The sequence below is a fragment of the Rhinichthys klamathensis genome, unplaced genomic scaffold, assembly GCF_029890125.1.
Source record: "Rhinichthys klamathensis goyatoka isolate OS25496 unplaced genomic scaffold, OSU_Roscu_1.1 h1tg000056l_1, whole genome shotgun sequence".
In the NCBI taxonomy this organism is placed as follows: domain Eukaryota; kingdom Metazoa; phylum Chordata; class Actinopteri; order Cypriniformes; family Leuciscidae; genus Rhinichthys; species Rhinichthys klamathensis.
In genome coordinates this window covers 638,552-655,191 of record NW_026606601.1, presented here as the reverse complement: position 1 = coordinate 655,191, position 16,640 = coordinate 638,552, and the positions used below count along the sequence as shown (strand labels likewise).

At 37.1% G+C, this 16,640-nt stretch overlaps 1 protein-coding gene across 18 annotated transcripts in view; it reads right to left on the bottom strand.

Annotated features, from left to right (window-relative positions):
• itpr1b (inositol 1,4,5-trisphosphate receptor, type 1b) overlaps nucleotides 1-16,640 on the bottom strand; it is a 154,960-nt gene that overhangs the window by 105,487 nt on the left and 32,833 nt on the right. The gene's annotated exons all lie outside the window — the stretch shown is intronic.

Sequence of the window (16,640 nt, the reverse complement as noted above, 5' to 3'; positions counted from 1 at the left end):
TTTAGCATAAAAAAGACACTTATTTTTTGCATTGTTCAATTATTGTAATTCATTTCCCCTGAAATTCTCTGTTATACTGTAAGGTTTTTTTTTTTTTTGCAATTCTAACTACTCTCAATACCATTTAGGCCTGTAGTAATATTTACCTCCTCAGTTAAACATTACACTTTAAACTGTAAACATATGTTTATTTAAATCAATCAAATTAAAACCAATATAATTTAATATATAAATAATACATCATTATTTACTCAAAAAGACGACTATTTTTGCATACGGGTGAGAATTTGGAGGTAAAATATGCTTAACTGTCATGAAAAATAGTCAAAAGTCAACCAAAGTAATTATAATGGACTAAAAACTACCATCATTTTCTTTAAGCAACAGGTCATTTCTATTCGTCTGTAAAGCTATGGTTAAAAATGTAGATTTAAGGGGATAGTTCACCCAAAAATGAAAATTCTGTCATCATTTACTCACCCTCAACTTGTTTAACCCTCTGGGGTCTGAGGTGTTTTCGGGGTCCTTGAGATGTTTTGGCATGCTCTGACATTTGTGCTTTTTTCAGTTGCTTATAAACATATTAATGGCACAGGTGAAATTACACTCTATATAGCACACACAGGGCTACCATAATATATGAGCAACATGTATGTACATGTTTGTATTTTTGAGAGAATATTGTTTATGCGTGGTTATTGAAAAAACTAAAAAATAAAGTTTCTAATATAAGGCCACAAATAACATACTAAATATTTGTCCACAAGACTTTTTACTAGTGGATGTTATCGCCTAGAGTTTTTGCTTCAAATTGATCTGAGGAGTCCGGCTTAACGACCTATGGAGTAGGACGCAACTTTCGGAGCTCCTGCAATTAGCTGTAAAATTAAGTTCACTGGCGCATTTTCGTGATATTTTTCTTAGTGTTAGTTATATTTAACGCTTCTTATTTGACTATTGCCGACCAAAATGCCTGCTAAACCCAAAACTGGCAGTGCTACATCCGCGGCTCCTCAGCGGCCTGCTGCGCAAGTCACATCCTCGCCTGGTAGTGATTCCTCCTCCCCCCGCGACGGTGCTGCAATGCCTGCTATTCCACCCGATTTCAGGGAGGAACTGCTCTCTTCACTTCGCAAGGAGATGGCGGCTATTTTCAAAACTGAGCTCCAGTCTGCCCTAAGCGAAAACCTTACGTCTATCAAGACGGAGCTACAGGCAGTTAAATCCGAATTGACTTGTACTATTACAAACATCCAGGCTAAAGTGAACGCCATGGAGAGCACTGTAGTTGAAATGGAAACTTCGCTTTCCACCTGCAGTGATAACATTACTTCGCTACAGTCTAAAGTGGAACACCTATCTGCTGAGCTGCTAAGAGTGGACAATAAATGTGAAGATCTCGAGGCCAGATCGCGTCGCAACAACATACGGATCATTGGCGTGCCTGAAGACTCAACCAACCCTTCCATTTTGTCGGCTGTTTCTACTCTGCTTAAAGAGGCCTTTCAGCTGGATAAGGAGCCCATTTTGGACCGCGCTCACCGTACCCTGCAGGCCAAGCCCAAACCCGGGGAACGTCCTCGCCCCATAATCGCCCGACTGCATTATCATACAGACTGTGCAGACATTCTGCGGCGAGCTAGAGCACAACAAAGAATAAAGGTCGGCGACATGACGATACATATCTTTCCGGACCATACCGCGAAGACTTCCCGTGCTCGTGCCGCCTTCAATGACATCCGCCGCCAGCTCCGTGAGATACCGGGGATACGATATGGCCTTCTCTACCCGGCTCGCCTCCGTGTCACTTATGATGGTACCGAGAGGGAGTTCGTATCACCGGATGATGCCAGTGCATACATTAAGACATTAATCAAGTAAGAAATCTGACATCTTTTCAGGCAGTACTACCACCGTGGAAGTAGAATGGACAATTATGATCTTTTTACTTAACGCACTAAGTTCTATGTTACAGCTGATATGTTAATCTGTGCCTTTTTCTCTATTGTTGTAAGTTGCAGGAGCCCGGCCCGCCTTAAGCTTAACCGTTATTATTAGGCTAAAGCCGGTAGCCTTGTCCTTAGGGATTTTACTCCTATTGGAGTTAGCACTGGGTTCTCCATCGTTTGGGGATGGGGTCGTTGTAAGTGCTTGGGGGAGGGTGGGAGGGATGTGGTTAGCGTTCGGCCTGTTTGGCCATCCAGTTTATGTGTGTGCATGGCGTGCGTGTTTTTTTTTTCTTTTTTTTTTTTTTTCTCTTCTTCGGGGCGGTGTTTTACATTCATCTATGATACTCCATAAATGGCTGCTATTACTGGGATATTCAGGACCCACTCTTAGAGGTTCACATATTAGACTTGTGAGTTGGAACATCAAAGGTTTGGGAAGTCCCATTAAAAGAACTAGGGTATTTACTCACTTGAAAAGGCTAAACGCGGACATAGTGTTTCTACAAGAAACCCACATGCGCACCACAGACCAGGTTAGGCTAAAATGCCCGTGGGTCTCCGAGGTGTTTCATTCCAATTTTAACTCTAAAGCCAGAGGGGTTGCTATTCTAATTGGTAAATCAGTTCAATTTTTAACGTCTAAATTGATTGCTGACGAAAATGGCAGATATTTAATCGTCTCAGGTACACTGTTACAAGTTCCTGTGTTACTAGTTAATATTTATGCCCCAAATTTTGATGACCCAGATTTTATGAACAAAGTATTCGAACGTCTTCCCTCTCTACATGACAACCTCCTTATCGTCGGAGGGGACATGAACTGCGTTATTGATCCTAGGCTAGACCGCTCCTCTTCCAAAAGCATGACCCCTTCGTTAATGTCCAGAACGCTTTCTGACTTCATGACTAAGAATGGTTGCATTGATCCCTGGAGATTCTACAACCCTGCCGTTAAGGAGTATTCATTTTTTTCGCATATGCATAAATCCTTCTCTCGAATTGATTATTTTTTCATTGATGCCAAACTTATATCCAAGGTGTCAACGACTAAATATCATCCTATAGTTATTTCTGATCACGCCCCGCTCTCTTTGGATATTCAGCTCTCTTCGCAACACCGATACTCCGCACCATGGCGGCTAAACACTCTGCTCTTATCCGATGATAAATTTAACTCTTTTATTGCATCTTCGATTGATGATTTTATCATGATCAATCAAAATGATGCTGATCCTATTTCTTGTTCACTACTATGGGAATCACTCAAAGCATATTTACGGGGTCAAATAATTTCCTACTCTGCGCATTTAAATAAAACTCGGACAGCCAAACTTCAAGAGCTTTCAACAAATCTCGACAAGTTAGATCAACAATTAGCCGCTTGCCCCTCCCCTAGCTTGCTCAAAGATCGTGTTAATTTACAAACTGAACTTGACCTCATTACGACAACGGAGGCAGAGCGCCTTCTTTTGCGCTCGCGTTCCACATATTATGAGCATGGCAATAAGGCAAGCCGACTCCTAGCCCACCAGCTGCGTCGCCAGGCTGCCTCACGTATGATTCTTCAAATCAAGGATCCCTCGGGCACACTGCATACTGACCCTAATATCATTAACTCTGTATTCTGCTCATTCTATTCCTCTCTGTATAAGTCAGAGTGCTCGTCTGATGTCTCTGAAATGGGTGCTTTTTTAGATAGCCTAGACTTTCCTACTGTTAGCTCACATGTTGCCAATGATCTTGATCTGCCGCTAACAGTTGATGAAATCAACGCTGCTATAAAAAACATGCAAAATTACAAAGCTCCTGGCCCTGACGGATTCCCAGTCGAATTTTTTAAAAAATTTCAATCCAGATTGGCCCCGATATTGCTTTCTGTATACGAGGAATCTCTACAGGCTGGCTCTCTCCCTCTTACTTTAAGGCAAGCCTCCATAAGTCTGCTGTTAAAGAAGGACAAGGATCCCAACCTCTGTGGTTCCTATAGACCCCTGTCTTTACTAAACGTGGACGCTAAAATCCTTGCTAAGGCTCTGGCCAGCCGTTTGGAAAAACTTCTCCCGGCCATGATTTCAGAAGAGCAAACTGGCTTTATAAAGGGGCGTCAGTTATTTTACAACGTCCGCACCCTTTTAAATATAATATACTCAAAAAATTCCACTATAACCCCTGAGGTGGTCATCTCAGTTGATGCGGAAAAAGCATTCGACAGGGTCGAATGGGATTTCCTACTTGCAGTACTAAATAAATTTGGGTTGGGTGATGCATTCATTTCATGGATACGTCTTCTCTATACATCCCCACTAGCTAGTATCTCCACCAATGGCATTCAATCTGCTTTTTTTCCTTTATCTCGAGGCACCAGACAGGGTTGCCCTTTATCGCCTTTACTCTTTGCGCTGGCCATAGAACCTCTGTCTATATATCTGAGATCCTCTTCCATTTTTTCTGGTATATCACGTTTTGGAATGGAATTTAAACTTTCCCTTTACGCGGACGATTTGTTGTTATATGTTTCCGACCCCGGCCGCTCTATACCAGTAATTTTGTCCTTTATTCAGAAATGTGGCTCATTTTCAGGTTACAAAGTTAATGTATCCAAAAGCGAATGCTATCCTGTTAATGCTCTGGCGTGTCATCTTAGTCAGTCCGATATCCCCTTCAAATTGAGCCCCTTAGGTTTTAAGTATTTAGGAGTAAATGTAACCAGAAAGCTTACCTCCCTTTTTTCTGCCAATTTCTCCCCTTTAATGTCTAAAATTAAGTCTGATTTTCAAAGATGGAGGGGCTTGCCTCTGTCGCTTATAGGTAGGATCAACACAGTTAAAATGAACATCTTACCTAAGTTTTTGTTTTTATTCCAATGTCTCCCCCTATTCTTACCTAAGTGCTTTTTTAAAACGCTTGATCAGGATATATCTTGCTTTTTATGGTGTGGAAAGACATCCAGAATAAGTAAATCAATCCTTCAGAGATGTAAACTAAATGCCGGACTTTCCCTCCCTAATATCCAGTTATACTACTGGGCGACACATGTTCATAAAATTTCATTTTGGTCCAAATCTGCGCTTCCCCCATGGTGCCAGTTAGAGTTACATTCATGCAGCTCATCCTCTTTGTCTGCTTTGCTTACCTCCTCTATCTCTACCAACATCTCTGGCTTTACAGATAACCCAGTGGTAAATTCCACTCTTAAAATATGGTTCCAACTTAAAAGGTTTCTTAAATGCACTTCCCCATCTACTTCAGCTCCTTTGCTAAAAAACCATTTGTTTCAACCTGCACTGTCTGATCCCACATTTTCTACGTGGTATGACAAAGGCCTGAAAACTTTTAAAGATTTCTATAAAGATGGTACTTTCTGTAGCTTTGCAGATTTGTCAAGTGAATTTCAACTCCCCCCATCTCACCTCTTCCGTTATTTCCAAATCAGACACTGCGCCAAATCCTTGTTCCCAACCTTTCCTTCAGCCCCCCCACTCCAATTGTGGGAAGAGTTTCTCTCTCCAGACCCCCCTCAGAAGTCTTTCATTTCAGAAATTTATAACAAACTCCTGAATCATGACACCTCATCCACCACTAAAGTTAGGGCTGCCTGGGAGGGTGAACTTGGGTTGGAATTGCACGACACTTGGTGGGATGTTGCCCTTAGCAAAATTCATTCCAGCTCAACCTGTGCCCGTTTAACTTTGATACAGTTCAAAGTTTTGTATAGGATCCATTTCTCCAAGGCACGCCTATCACAAATTTTTCCCGCTGTCACCGACAGCTGTGACAAATGCCATACCTCTCCCTGCAATCTGACCCATATGTTTTTTTCTTGCCCGCTAGTTTTTTCCTTCTGGCAGAGGTACTTTGATATTATTTCTGAAATATTTAAGATGAACGTAACTATTTCTCCTCATATTGCCATATTCGGATGCCCAGAGGATTACAAAAGATTCACATCGAAACAATTAGATATCCTTGCTTTCACATCTCTATTGGCGAGACGACAGCTCCTTCTACACTGGAAATCTACAAAAGCCCCTTCCACCGCTCAATGGCTAAGGGATGTTATGTTTTTTCTGAAATTAGAAAAGATTAAATATTCTCTGAGAGGTGTTTCCAACAAGTTTTACAGTAAATGGCAGCCCTTTTTATCCTTTTTTACATCTCTCTCTTCACTACCCCCTGATTGATTGTCCAACCCCCCCCCCCTTTTTTTTTTTATTGTTACTTATTATTTATTGGTTTTATTTGATTTATTTTTTGTTTGTGCATATTTGTGATAATCTGAGTGTTTCAAATTTTATAATGTGTTTGTCTTGTATACCTGTTTGTTTTCTTACTGTGTTAAAAAAAAAAAAAAAAAAAAAAAAAAACAGCTAAATATGGCTTTATTTTCTACGTGACATTTCTACCATTGTATCTTTCATTGTGCCATGTTTCTCAATAAAAATATTTAAAAAAAAAAAAAAAAAAAAAAAAAAAAAATTGATCTGAAAATCATTCTGCCTAATCATTCACATAAAACAATAGATTGTTTTAAATTGTGAAAAACATTTTTTTTTTTTGCAAAGGCAATATGCGGATGGGCGGAACGGCCCAACCCCCTCATGAATAATTAGGCAGTTCTCACCTGAGCAGTCTGCATACTAATGAGCCTTTCATTCAGGGGTGTCACACAAGAAAGAATGCAAGGACAATATATATACACTACCGTTCAAAAGTTTGGGGTCAGTGAGAATTTTATTTTTATTTTTTGGAGGAAAGAAATCAATACTTTTATTTATCAAGGAATAATTAATTTGATCGAAAGTGACAGTAAAGACATTTATAATGTTACAAAAGTCTTTTGAACTTCCTATTCATCAAAGAATCCTAAAACAAACAAAAAAAACTGTACAACTGACAGACCAACAACTGTTTCAACATTGATAATAATAATAAATGTTTCTTGAGCATCAAATCCTCATATTATACTGATTTGTGAAGGATCATTTGACACTGAAGACACTGACACTGGTGATGCTGAAAATTCAGCTTTGATCACAGGAATAAATTACACTTTACTATATATTCACACAGAAAACAGATGATTTACACTGGAGATAATATTTAATACTATAACTGATTTTTGTTGTATTTTTAATCAAATAAGCGCAGCCATGGTTAGCAGAAGAGAATTCTTTTAAAAGTATTTAAAATCGTACCGACCCCAAACTTTTGAACGGTAGTGTATATAAATAAATAAATGTTTATACACACACACACACACATATATATATATATATATATATATATATATATACAAACAATCAAAATATAAATGAAAGCCAAAAGCACATTTATAGTCACACCTTTTAGCCATCCACATACCATTTTTAGCCATATAAACCAGTCGCATTGCAAAGTCGTTCGCGAAATGACCGCCAGGTGGCGCAAAGGGACATTTAGCAAAACGTAAGTGGGGCTAATGTCTATTAACAGTAGCCTAAGGATGAACTACTACAAGTTATGGTAATTTCCAAATAAGCCTACAACAAATTGTTGGTCATACAGATAAGATATAATCTTTTAAAACTTTAAAAGGCTAAAGTAGGCCTACACTCTCACAGGCTAAAGACAAAACGTTTTCTCGCTCATGTCAGAAACAGACGTTTGGGTATTTCTCAGTGAGAAAATTCATAGCCGAGCAGTAGAACTTACGGTTCATCATCAAGATGACACGGGTTCAAATCCCGCACAAACATGGTCTGCTGTAAATTTTATATTTATTATTGCAGAGAGATTTGTCTAGCTCTAAAACTCTGTTACACCATACAGTTTTTTTTTTTTGCTTATATTTATAAAAATACAATTATCATGCATTTCCATTTTACACTAAGGAACAAAATAGTATCTAACAGAACGACTTTGCATCTGTATAATAATAGGCTACCAATCGTAATTTCAAAAGCAGTTCTGTAAAAAAATAAATTATATATAGCCTATATATATAGGCTATATATATATTATTTTTTTTATTCCAGGGTCTCATGCCACACCCCCGATTTCTCACGCTGAAGTGTCAACCCGGTCGGTCAAATTCCTGAAAGATATAGTTTATCTATACCTGTTGAGCCACTCGTGATCGACTAGTTATTATACCGCAAATTAGTTAAAATATCCCGTAATCTATCTAGAGCGAGCGTGCATGCGAGACAGATATTGTGCTCCAAACCGTGCGCGCGCATGGCAGAGAGGTCTGTTCCCTACAACCTAGAGTTTTTAAAAACATGGTTTTAAGTAAAGTGTGATTTGCCAGGGGGGACAGGGATTTCCTTCTGGTCTAAACATCCCTGCTTCTGCTGAATTATTTTAATCCCCACACCCCTCACTCCACAGCTAATCAATGCTATAGGCTACTTCACCAATATCAAATATATAAAATAGAGATATGCAACAGGCACGTTTAAACGACAAACAATAAAATCAAAACCAGCGTTTCAGTTGTTCATTAGTTCCAGTGGCCTTAATGCATGCACGGCTTTTCAAATTTCAGAAAGCGTGTTGAGATTATTTTGAATGAAATATTGAAGTTTATAATTAAGTGTTTTGGCACACCACGCCGAGTGGCCCTATGCATTTTTCTAAAGTCGGGTTTTATTCTGGCATGGTGAGTTAGTGTTCGACAAACGCGGCGGCGCGTTCATTTAGATTAATTTATTTTTCTCATTATTACAGCTAAAATAACTTAGTATGCGACTCCGTAATTTTTTGGTCATACAGATAAGAGTAGAGTAGCTTACATCGTTCAAAACTGTAAACTTGTATTCATATTAGGCTAACGACAAAAACAGTATATCTGTCGTCTCTGTCTCCGGGAACTGCGCGTCACAAAAATGAACCGAAAGCCACTTCAGCTCAGTCACGATAAGAAATCGGCTATGTCTAAAGCCTTTAACCCTCTGGGGTCTGAGGTGTTTTCGGGGTCCTTGAGATGTTTTGGCATGCTCTGACATTTGTGCATTTTTCAGTTGCTTATAAACATATTAATGGCACAGGTGAAATTACACTCTATATAGCACACACAGGGCTACCATTATATGTGAGCAACATGTATGTACATGTTTGTATTTTTGAGAGAATATTGTTTATGCGTGGTTATTGAAAAAACTAAAAAATAAATTTTCTAATATATGGCCACAAATAACATACTAAATATCTGTCCACAAGACTTTTGACTAGTGGATGTTGTCGCCTAGAGTATTTGCTTCAAATTGATCTGAAAATCATTCTGGCTAATCATTCACATAAAACAATAGATTGTTTTAAATTGTGAAAAACATTTTTTTGTTTGCAAAGGCAATATGCGGATGGGCGGATCGGCCCAACCCCCTCATGAATAATTAGGCAGTTCTCACCTGAGCAGACTGCATACTAATGAGCCTTTCATTCAGGGGTGTCACACAAGAAAGAATGCAAGGACAATATATATATATAAATAAATAAATATTTATATACACACACACACACACACACACACACACACACATATATATATATATATATATATATATGTGTGTGTGTGTGTGTGTGTGTGTGTGTGTGTATATAAATATTTATTTATTTATATATATATATATATTGTCCTTGCATTCTTTCTTGTGTGACACCCCTGAATGAAAGGCTCATTATATATATATATATATATATATATATATATATATATATATATATATATATATATATATATATATATATATATATATATATATATATATATATACATATATATATATATATATATATATATATATATACATATACATATATATATATATATATATATACAAACAATCAAAATATAAAATGAAAGCCAAAAGCACATTTTTAGTCACACATTTTAGCCATCCACATACCATTTTTAGCCATCCACCGCGGTAAAAATAAACCAGTCGCATTTCAAAGTCGTACGCGAAATGACCGCCAGGTGGCGCAAAGGGACATTTAGCAAAACGTAAGTGGGGCTAATGTCTATTAACAGTAGCCTAAGGATGAAATACTACAAGTTATGGTAATTTCCAAATAAGCCTACAACAAATTGTTGGTCATACAGATAAGATATAATCTTTTAAAACTGTAAAAGGTTAAAGTAGGCCTACACTCACAGGCTAAAGACAAAACGTTTTCTCGCTCATGTGAGAATCAAACGTTTGGTTATTTCTCAGTAACAAAATTCATAGCCGAGCGGTAGAACTGATGGTTCATCATCAAGATGACACAGGTTCAAATCCCGCACAAACATGGTCTGCTGTATATTTTATATTTATTATTGCAGAGAGATTTGTCTAGCTCTAAAACTCTGTTACACCATACAGTTTTGTTTTATATAGGCTATATATATTTTTTTATTTTTTTATTCCAGGCTCTCACGCCACCCCCCCGATTTCTCACGCTGAAGTGTCAACCCGGTCGGTCAAATTCCTGAAAGATATAGTTTATCTATAGATCTACCTGTTGAGCCACTCGTGATCGACTAGTTATACCGTAAATTAGTTAAAATATCCCGTAATCTATTTAGAGCGAGCGTGCATGCGAGACAGATATTGTGCTCCAAACCGTGCGCGCGCATGGCAGAGAGGTCTGTTCCCTACAACCTAGAGTTTTTAAAAACATGGTTTTAAGTAAAGTGTGATTTGCCAGGGGGGACTGGGATTTCCTTCTGGTCTAAACATCCCTGCTTCTGCTGAATTATTTTAATCCCCACACCCCTCCCTCCACAGCTAATCAATGCTATAGGCTACTTCACCAATATCAAATATATAAAATAGAGATATGCAACAGGCACGTTTAAACGAAAAACAATAAAATCAAAACCAGCGTTTCAGTTGTTCATTAGTTCCAGTGGCCTTAATGCATGCACGGCTTTTTTCAAAATTTCACAAAGCGTGTTGAGATTATTTTGAATGAAATATTGAAGTTTATAATTAAGTGTTTTGGCACACCACGCCGAGTGACCCTATGCATTTTTCTAAAGTCGGGTTTTATTCTGGCATCGTGAGTTAGTGTTCGACAAACGCGGCGGCGCGTTCATTTAGATTAATTTATTTATCTCATTATTACAGCTAAAATAACTTAATAGGCGACTCCGTAATTTTTTGGTCATACAGATAAGAGTAGAGTAGCTTACATCGTTCAAAACTGTAAACTTGTATTCATATTAGGCTAACGACAAAAACAGTATATCTGTCCTCTCTGTCTCCGGGAACTGCGCGTCACAAAAATGAACCGAAAGCCACTTCAGCTCAGTCACGATAAGAAATCGGCTATGTCTAAAGCCTTTAAATGTCTAAATATTTAGGCTAATAAATGTTATCTGATTATGTAGGCTAATCCATATGAAAACGAGAGGTACAGAGGATCTACTCAAACATGCGCTTCCCAATGAGAAAATGACAAGACATGGGTGAAAATCTCGCTCTAATTAAATGTAGGCTAAATCGCCCTGAATTAAAATGTAAAAACATAATAATGTATTTGTCGAAATGTTGCGATATTGTTTCATTTAAGTTCATAATTATTCTATAAATGTTATTTAATTTAGCAGCATTACCACGAAGCACCGTGTTTCGATATTTATTTGAATAATACAAAATAAAATAAAAACTTAATTCACAAATTGCATGCCTGGTTGTAAGGATCCAAAGATCCCTGTAGACTTTAATATTAAGTGACAACAAATTCACAAGCGTTTTTTCAGATTATATTTAGTTTTGCTTGGAAAAAGCTGCCCCAAACCAGTTTTATTTCATCAATTATTGAAATAATGAAATATTTAGTAATAAACTTTTATGACAGAAATATCACTAGGCTACATGTAACTTAAATCATTTAATTCCTTCATTATCAACACTGTCTAGAATGGCGATTTAAGTGTGAATTGCGACTTCTCTTTGTGTTAAGTCAGCCTCAGACTCCGATAGCCTGTGGGGGGGTTGGAGGGACAGTTGCTGGACAAAGGTGTTAATGTTCCTCTTTCATATGGAGAGTGTCGGATAGCCAGCCTGATGAGCAGGCAAAATTATTGTAAGGATAAATCTGTGTCCAAATGTAGGCCCCATATCTTATTAAATTATAAATATTGTAGTTTATTTATTGTAGCCTATTTAAAGTTTTTTTTTCACACAAAATTTCAATTGAAGTTATTGTAAGGTGAATTCAACAAGGCATGCTGTGTCTTTGAAGCAACAATTAAAGGTTAAATAATTTTTTCGTGATTTGTATGGCTGACACGCAGCGACATATACAGTATTATCAGCTGTATGATGTGTTTTTACCCTGAAATGATTAATTTCGAGAGAGAGACCCGCGCGCGCAGCGAGGGAGACTAAATAAACTTGTTAAAAAGAGATCCAGCGCGAGAGAGGCAAAGAGAAACGCATGTTTTTAATTTAATTATGTTTCTTTGGACAATTTTCGTTTTGTAGGCCTACTGTTTTAATTGTTTAATTTAGCTGTAATTTCTTTGGCAATACAAATTTAAAATGTCGCAAGAATAAGATTAGCCTAGTGTTTCTTATTTTGCATCGCAAAAGAAATAAACTCTAAACAAGATGCAACCCTGTTTTAAATTAAACAATTTAAACCTTGAAATGTTCGAACTTGGTTTCAAACTTAAGTAATTTTAGTGTTCTTTTACATTACACAATAATTTAGCAGACTAAAGACGAGCTTCTTCATTTTCATTTTCTGATCGGCTGACAATCTTCATCAGTTTTTGTCGTTTGTGCAGCGGCTGCGGTTCTACAGGAATGTAGCAAATTTATGTTGTAATGATAATCAAACAAAACTCTTGACTTTAAATAAGTAAACAGATATAAACAGTTACCTATTTAAGCATCAAGGTGGGAAAATATAAACGTAGGACAACATCGGTTAACAACATCTATGCTACATTGAGATTCGATCTCGGGTCTGTTGAAGCTCCTCGAAGCTCGTGTCGTTGCGTTGATCACTGAGCTATCGTCTGTACGCTGTTAAAGTTGTAAAGCCTCGTTCATGTAGCCTAAATGTTTTTATTGCAATGTTTTATGTTGAAATGTTTTCATTATTTATTCAATTACATTTCAGTAGCCTAATTTCAGTATTGTGATTATGAATTATTTTAACTACGTTTCACTTGTTGAATTCTTCTGCTACCAGCTTTCAATCGCTCTGAATCAGCGCGGTGCGGCAGCAGATTACGCATTAGAGAGAATAAACCGGAATAAACGAACACTTTTCAGAGTCTATGATTGTAGCGCCTCTTAGCGGTAAAAGGCAGCAAATACACCACACATTTTACCGCCGCGGTGGAACAGCTGATGTGGGCGTTGTCATGGCTTGCCTCGACATTTGCGTTTGAATAGCGCGCGTCGTCCGTGGGCGTGTCAGATTAACGCGTAATGAAGTGTAATGAGCTGGGGGAAAAAATACTGACAGCACTCTCTTTTCATACAGATTGCATAAACTGAGAATATTTGTTTTTTATATAAATTACTTCATTTAAAAGAAGAGAATTCAAGCTTCATAAAGAAAAATCTCTCGTGCCTGTGTGACAAGTAATCGCGGAGTTACAGTTAATCTTAGGACGCGTTTCAGAATGGACTTCACTGACAGAGAGAACGCAAAACTCGCATCATGTTTGTTTTTCTTTATTTGGTGAAAAGCACAACACTTTGTTTTTATTGTGAGTATCCACAAAAAAAATAGAAACTTAACAGGATCTAATGATGTACAACACTTATATGTAAGATCAAAATTAACAGAGTAATTTGAGTCTCTTTTGCACTGATAAGGAAAAAAGTGAGCTGGTATCGCCGGCGAGACCGCCGACCCCAGAGAGTTAAATGTCTAAATATTTAGGCTAATAAATGTTATCTGATTATAGGCTAATCCATATGAAAACTAGAGGTACAGAGGATCTACTCAAACATGTAATGTAAGCGCTTCCCAATGAGAAAATGACAAGACAAGGGTGAAAATCTCGCTCTAATTAAATGTAGGCTAAATCGCCCTGAATTAAAATGTAAAAACAGATCAAATAATGTATTTGTCGAAATGTTGCGATATTGTTTCATATAAGTTCATAATTATTCTATAAATGTTATTTAATTTAGCAGCATTACCACGAAGCACCGTGTTTCGATATTTATTTGAATAATACAAAATAAAATAAAAACTTAATTCACAAATTCCATGCCTGGTTGTAAGGATCCAAAGATCCCTGTAGACTTTAATATTGAGTTGAACATTTTGTTCATGACAACAAATTAACAAGCGTTTTTTTCAGATTATATTTAGTTTTGCTTGGAAAAAGCTGCCCCAAACCAGTTTTATTTCATCAATTATTGAAATAATGAAATATTTAGTAATAAACTTTTATGACAGAAATATCACTAGGCTACATGTAATTCCATTTAATTCCTTCATTATCAACACTGTCTAGAATAGCGATTTAAGTGTGAATTGCGACTTCTCTTTGTGTTAAGTCAGCCTCAGACTCCGATAGCCTGTGGGGGGGTTGGAGGGACAGTTGCTGGACAAAGGTGTTAATGTTCCTCTTTCATATGGAGAGTGTCGGATAGCCAGCCTGATGAGCAGGCAAAATTATTGTAAGGATAAATCTGTGTCCAAATGTAGGCCCCATATTTTATTAAATTATAAATATTGTAGTTTATTTATTGTAGCCTATTTAAAGTTTTTTTTTCACACAAAATTTCAATTGAAGTTATTGTACGGTGAATTCAACAAGGCATGCTGTGTCTTTGAAGCAACAATTAAAGGCTAAATAATTTTTTCGTGATTTGTATGGCTGACACGCAGCGACATATACAGTAGTATTATCAGAGCGAGGGAGACTAAATAAACTTGTTAAAAAGAGATCCAGCGCGAGAGAGGCAAAGAAAAATGCATGTTTTTAATTTAAATATGTTTCTTTGGACAATTTTCGTTTTGTACTGTTTTAATTGTTTAATTTAGCTGTAATTTCTTTGGCAATACAAATTTAAAATGTCGCAAGAATAAGATTAGCCTAGTGTTTCTTATTTTGCATCGCAAAAGAAATAAACTCTAAACCGATGCAACCCTGTTTTAAATTTAAAAAAAAAACTGTCCCGACACTTTATTTAAACCTTGAAATGTTCGAACTTGGTTTCAAACATAAGTAATTTTAGTGTTCTTTTACATTACACAATAATTTAGCAGACTAAAGACGAGCTTCTTCATTTTCATTTTCTGATGCAATCGGCTGACAATCTTCCTTCAGTTTTTGTCGTTTGTGCAGCGGCTGCGGTTCTACAGGAATGTAGCAAATTTATGTTGTAATGATAATTAAACAAAACTCTTGACTTTAAATAAGTAAACAGTTATAAACAGTTACCTATTTAAGCATCAAGGTGGTAAAATATAAACGCTGTAGGCCAACATCGGTTAACAACATGTAGGCCTATGCTACATTGAGATTCGATCTCGGGTCGATTGAAGCTCCTCGAAGCTCGTGTTGTTGCGTTGATCACTGAGCTATCGTCTGTACGCTGTTAAAGCTGTAAAGCCTCATTGATGTAGCCTAAATGTTTTTATTGCACTGTTTTATGTTGAAATGTTTTCATTATTTATTCAATTACATTTCAGTAGCCTAATTTCAGTATTGTGATTATGAATTATTTTAACTACGTTTCACTTGTTGAATTCATCTGATCTGCTACCAGCTTTCATTTGCTCTGAATCAGCCGCGGTGCGGCAGCAGATTACGCATTAGAGAGAATAAACCGGAATAAACGAACACTTTTCAGAGTCTATGATTGTAGCGCCTCTTAGCGGTAAAAGGCAGCAAATACACCACACATTTTACCGCCGCGGTGGAACGGCTGATGTGGGCATTGTCATGGCTTGCCTCGACATTTGCGTTTGAATAGCGCGCGTCCTCCGTGGGCGTGTCAGATTAACGCGTAATGAAGTGTAATGAGCTGGGAAAAAAATACTGACACCACTCTCTTTTCACACAGATTGCATAAACTGAGAATATTTGTTTTTTATATAAATTACATCATTTAAAAGAAGAGAATTCAAGCTTCATAAAGAAAAATCTCTCGTGCCTGTATGACAAGTATTCGCGGAGTTACAGTTAATCTTAGGACGCGTTTCAGAATGGACTTCACTGACAGAGAGAACGCAGAACTCGCATCATGTTTGTTTTTCTTTATTTGGTGAAAAGCACAACACTTTGTTTTTATTGTGAGTATCCACAAAAAAAATCGAAACTTAACAGGATCTAATGATGTATAACACTTAAATGTAAGATCAAAATCAACTGAGTATTTTGAGTCTCTTTTGCACTGATAAGAAAAAAAGCGAGCAGATCACGCCGGCGTGATTGCCGACCCCAGAGGGTTAAACCCTGTATGAATTTCTTTCTAGTGCTGAACATAAAGAAGATATTTTGAAGAATGTTAGTCGAAAGTCCCCATTGACTTCTATAGTATTTTTTTTTCCATACTATGGAAGTCAATGGGGCCCATAAACTGTTTTGTTACCCATATTATTCAAAATATCTTTTGTGTTCTGCAGAACAAAGAAACTCATACAGGTTCGGAACTTGAGGGTAAATAAATGATGACCGAATTTTCCTTCTTGGGTGAACAATCTCTTAAAGCGGTTCAAACGGGTTTTTATATCATTTTATCA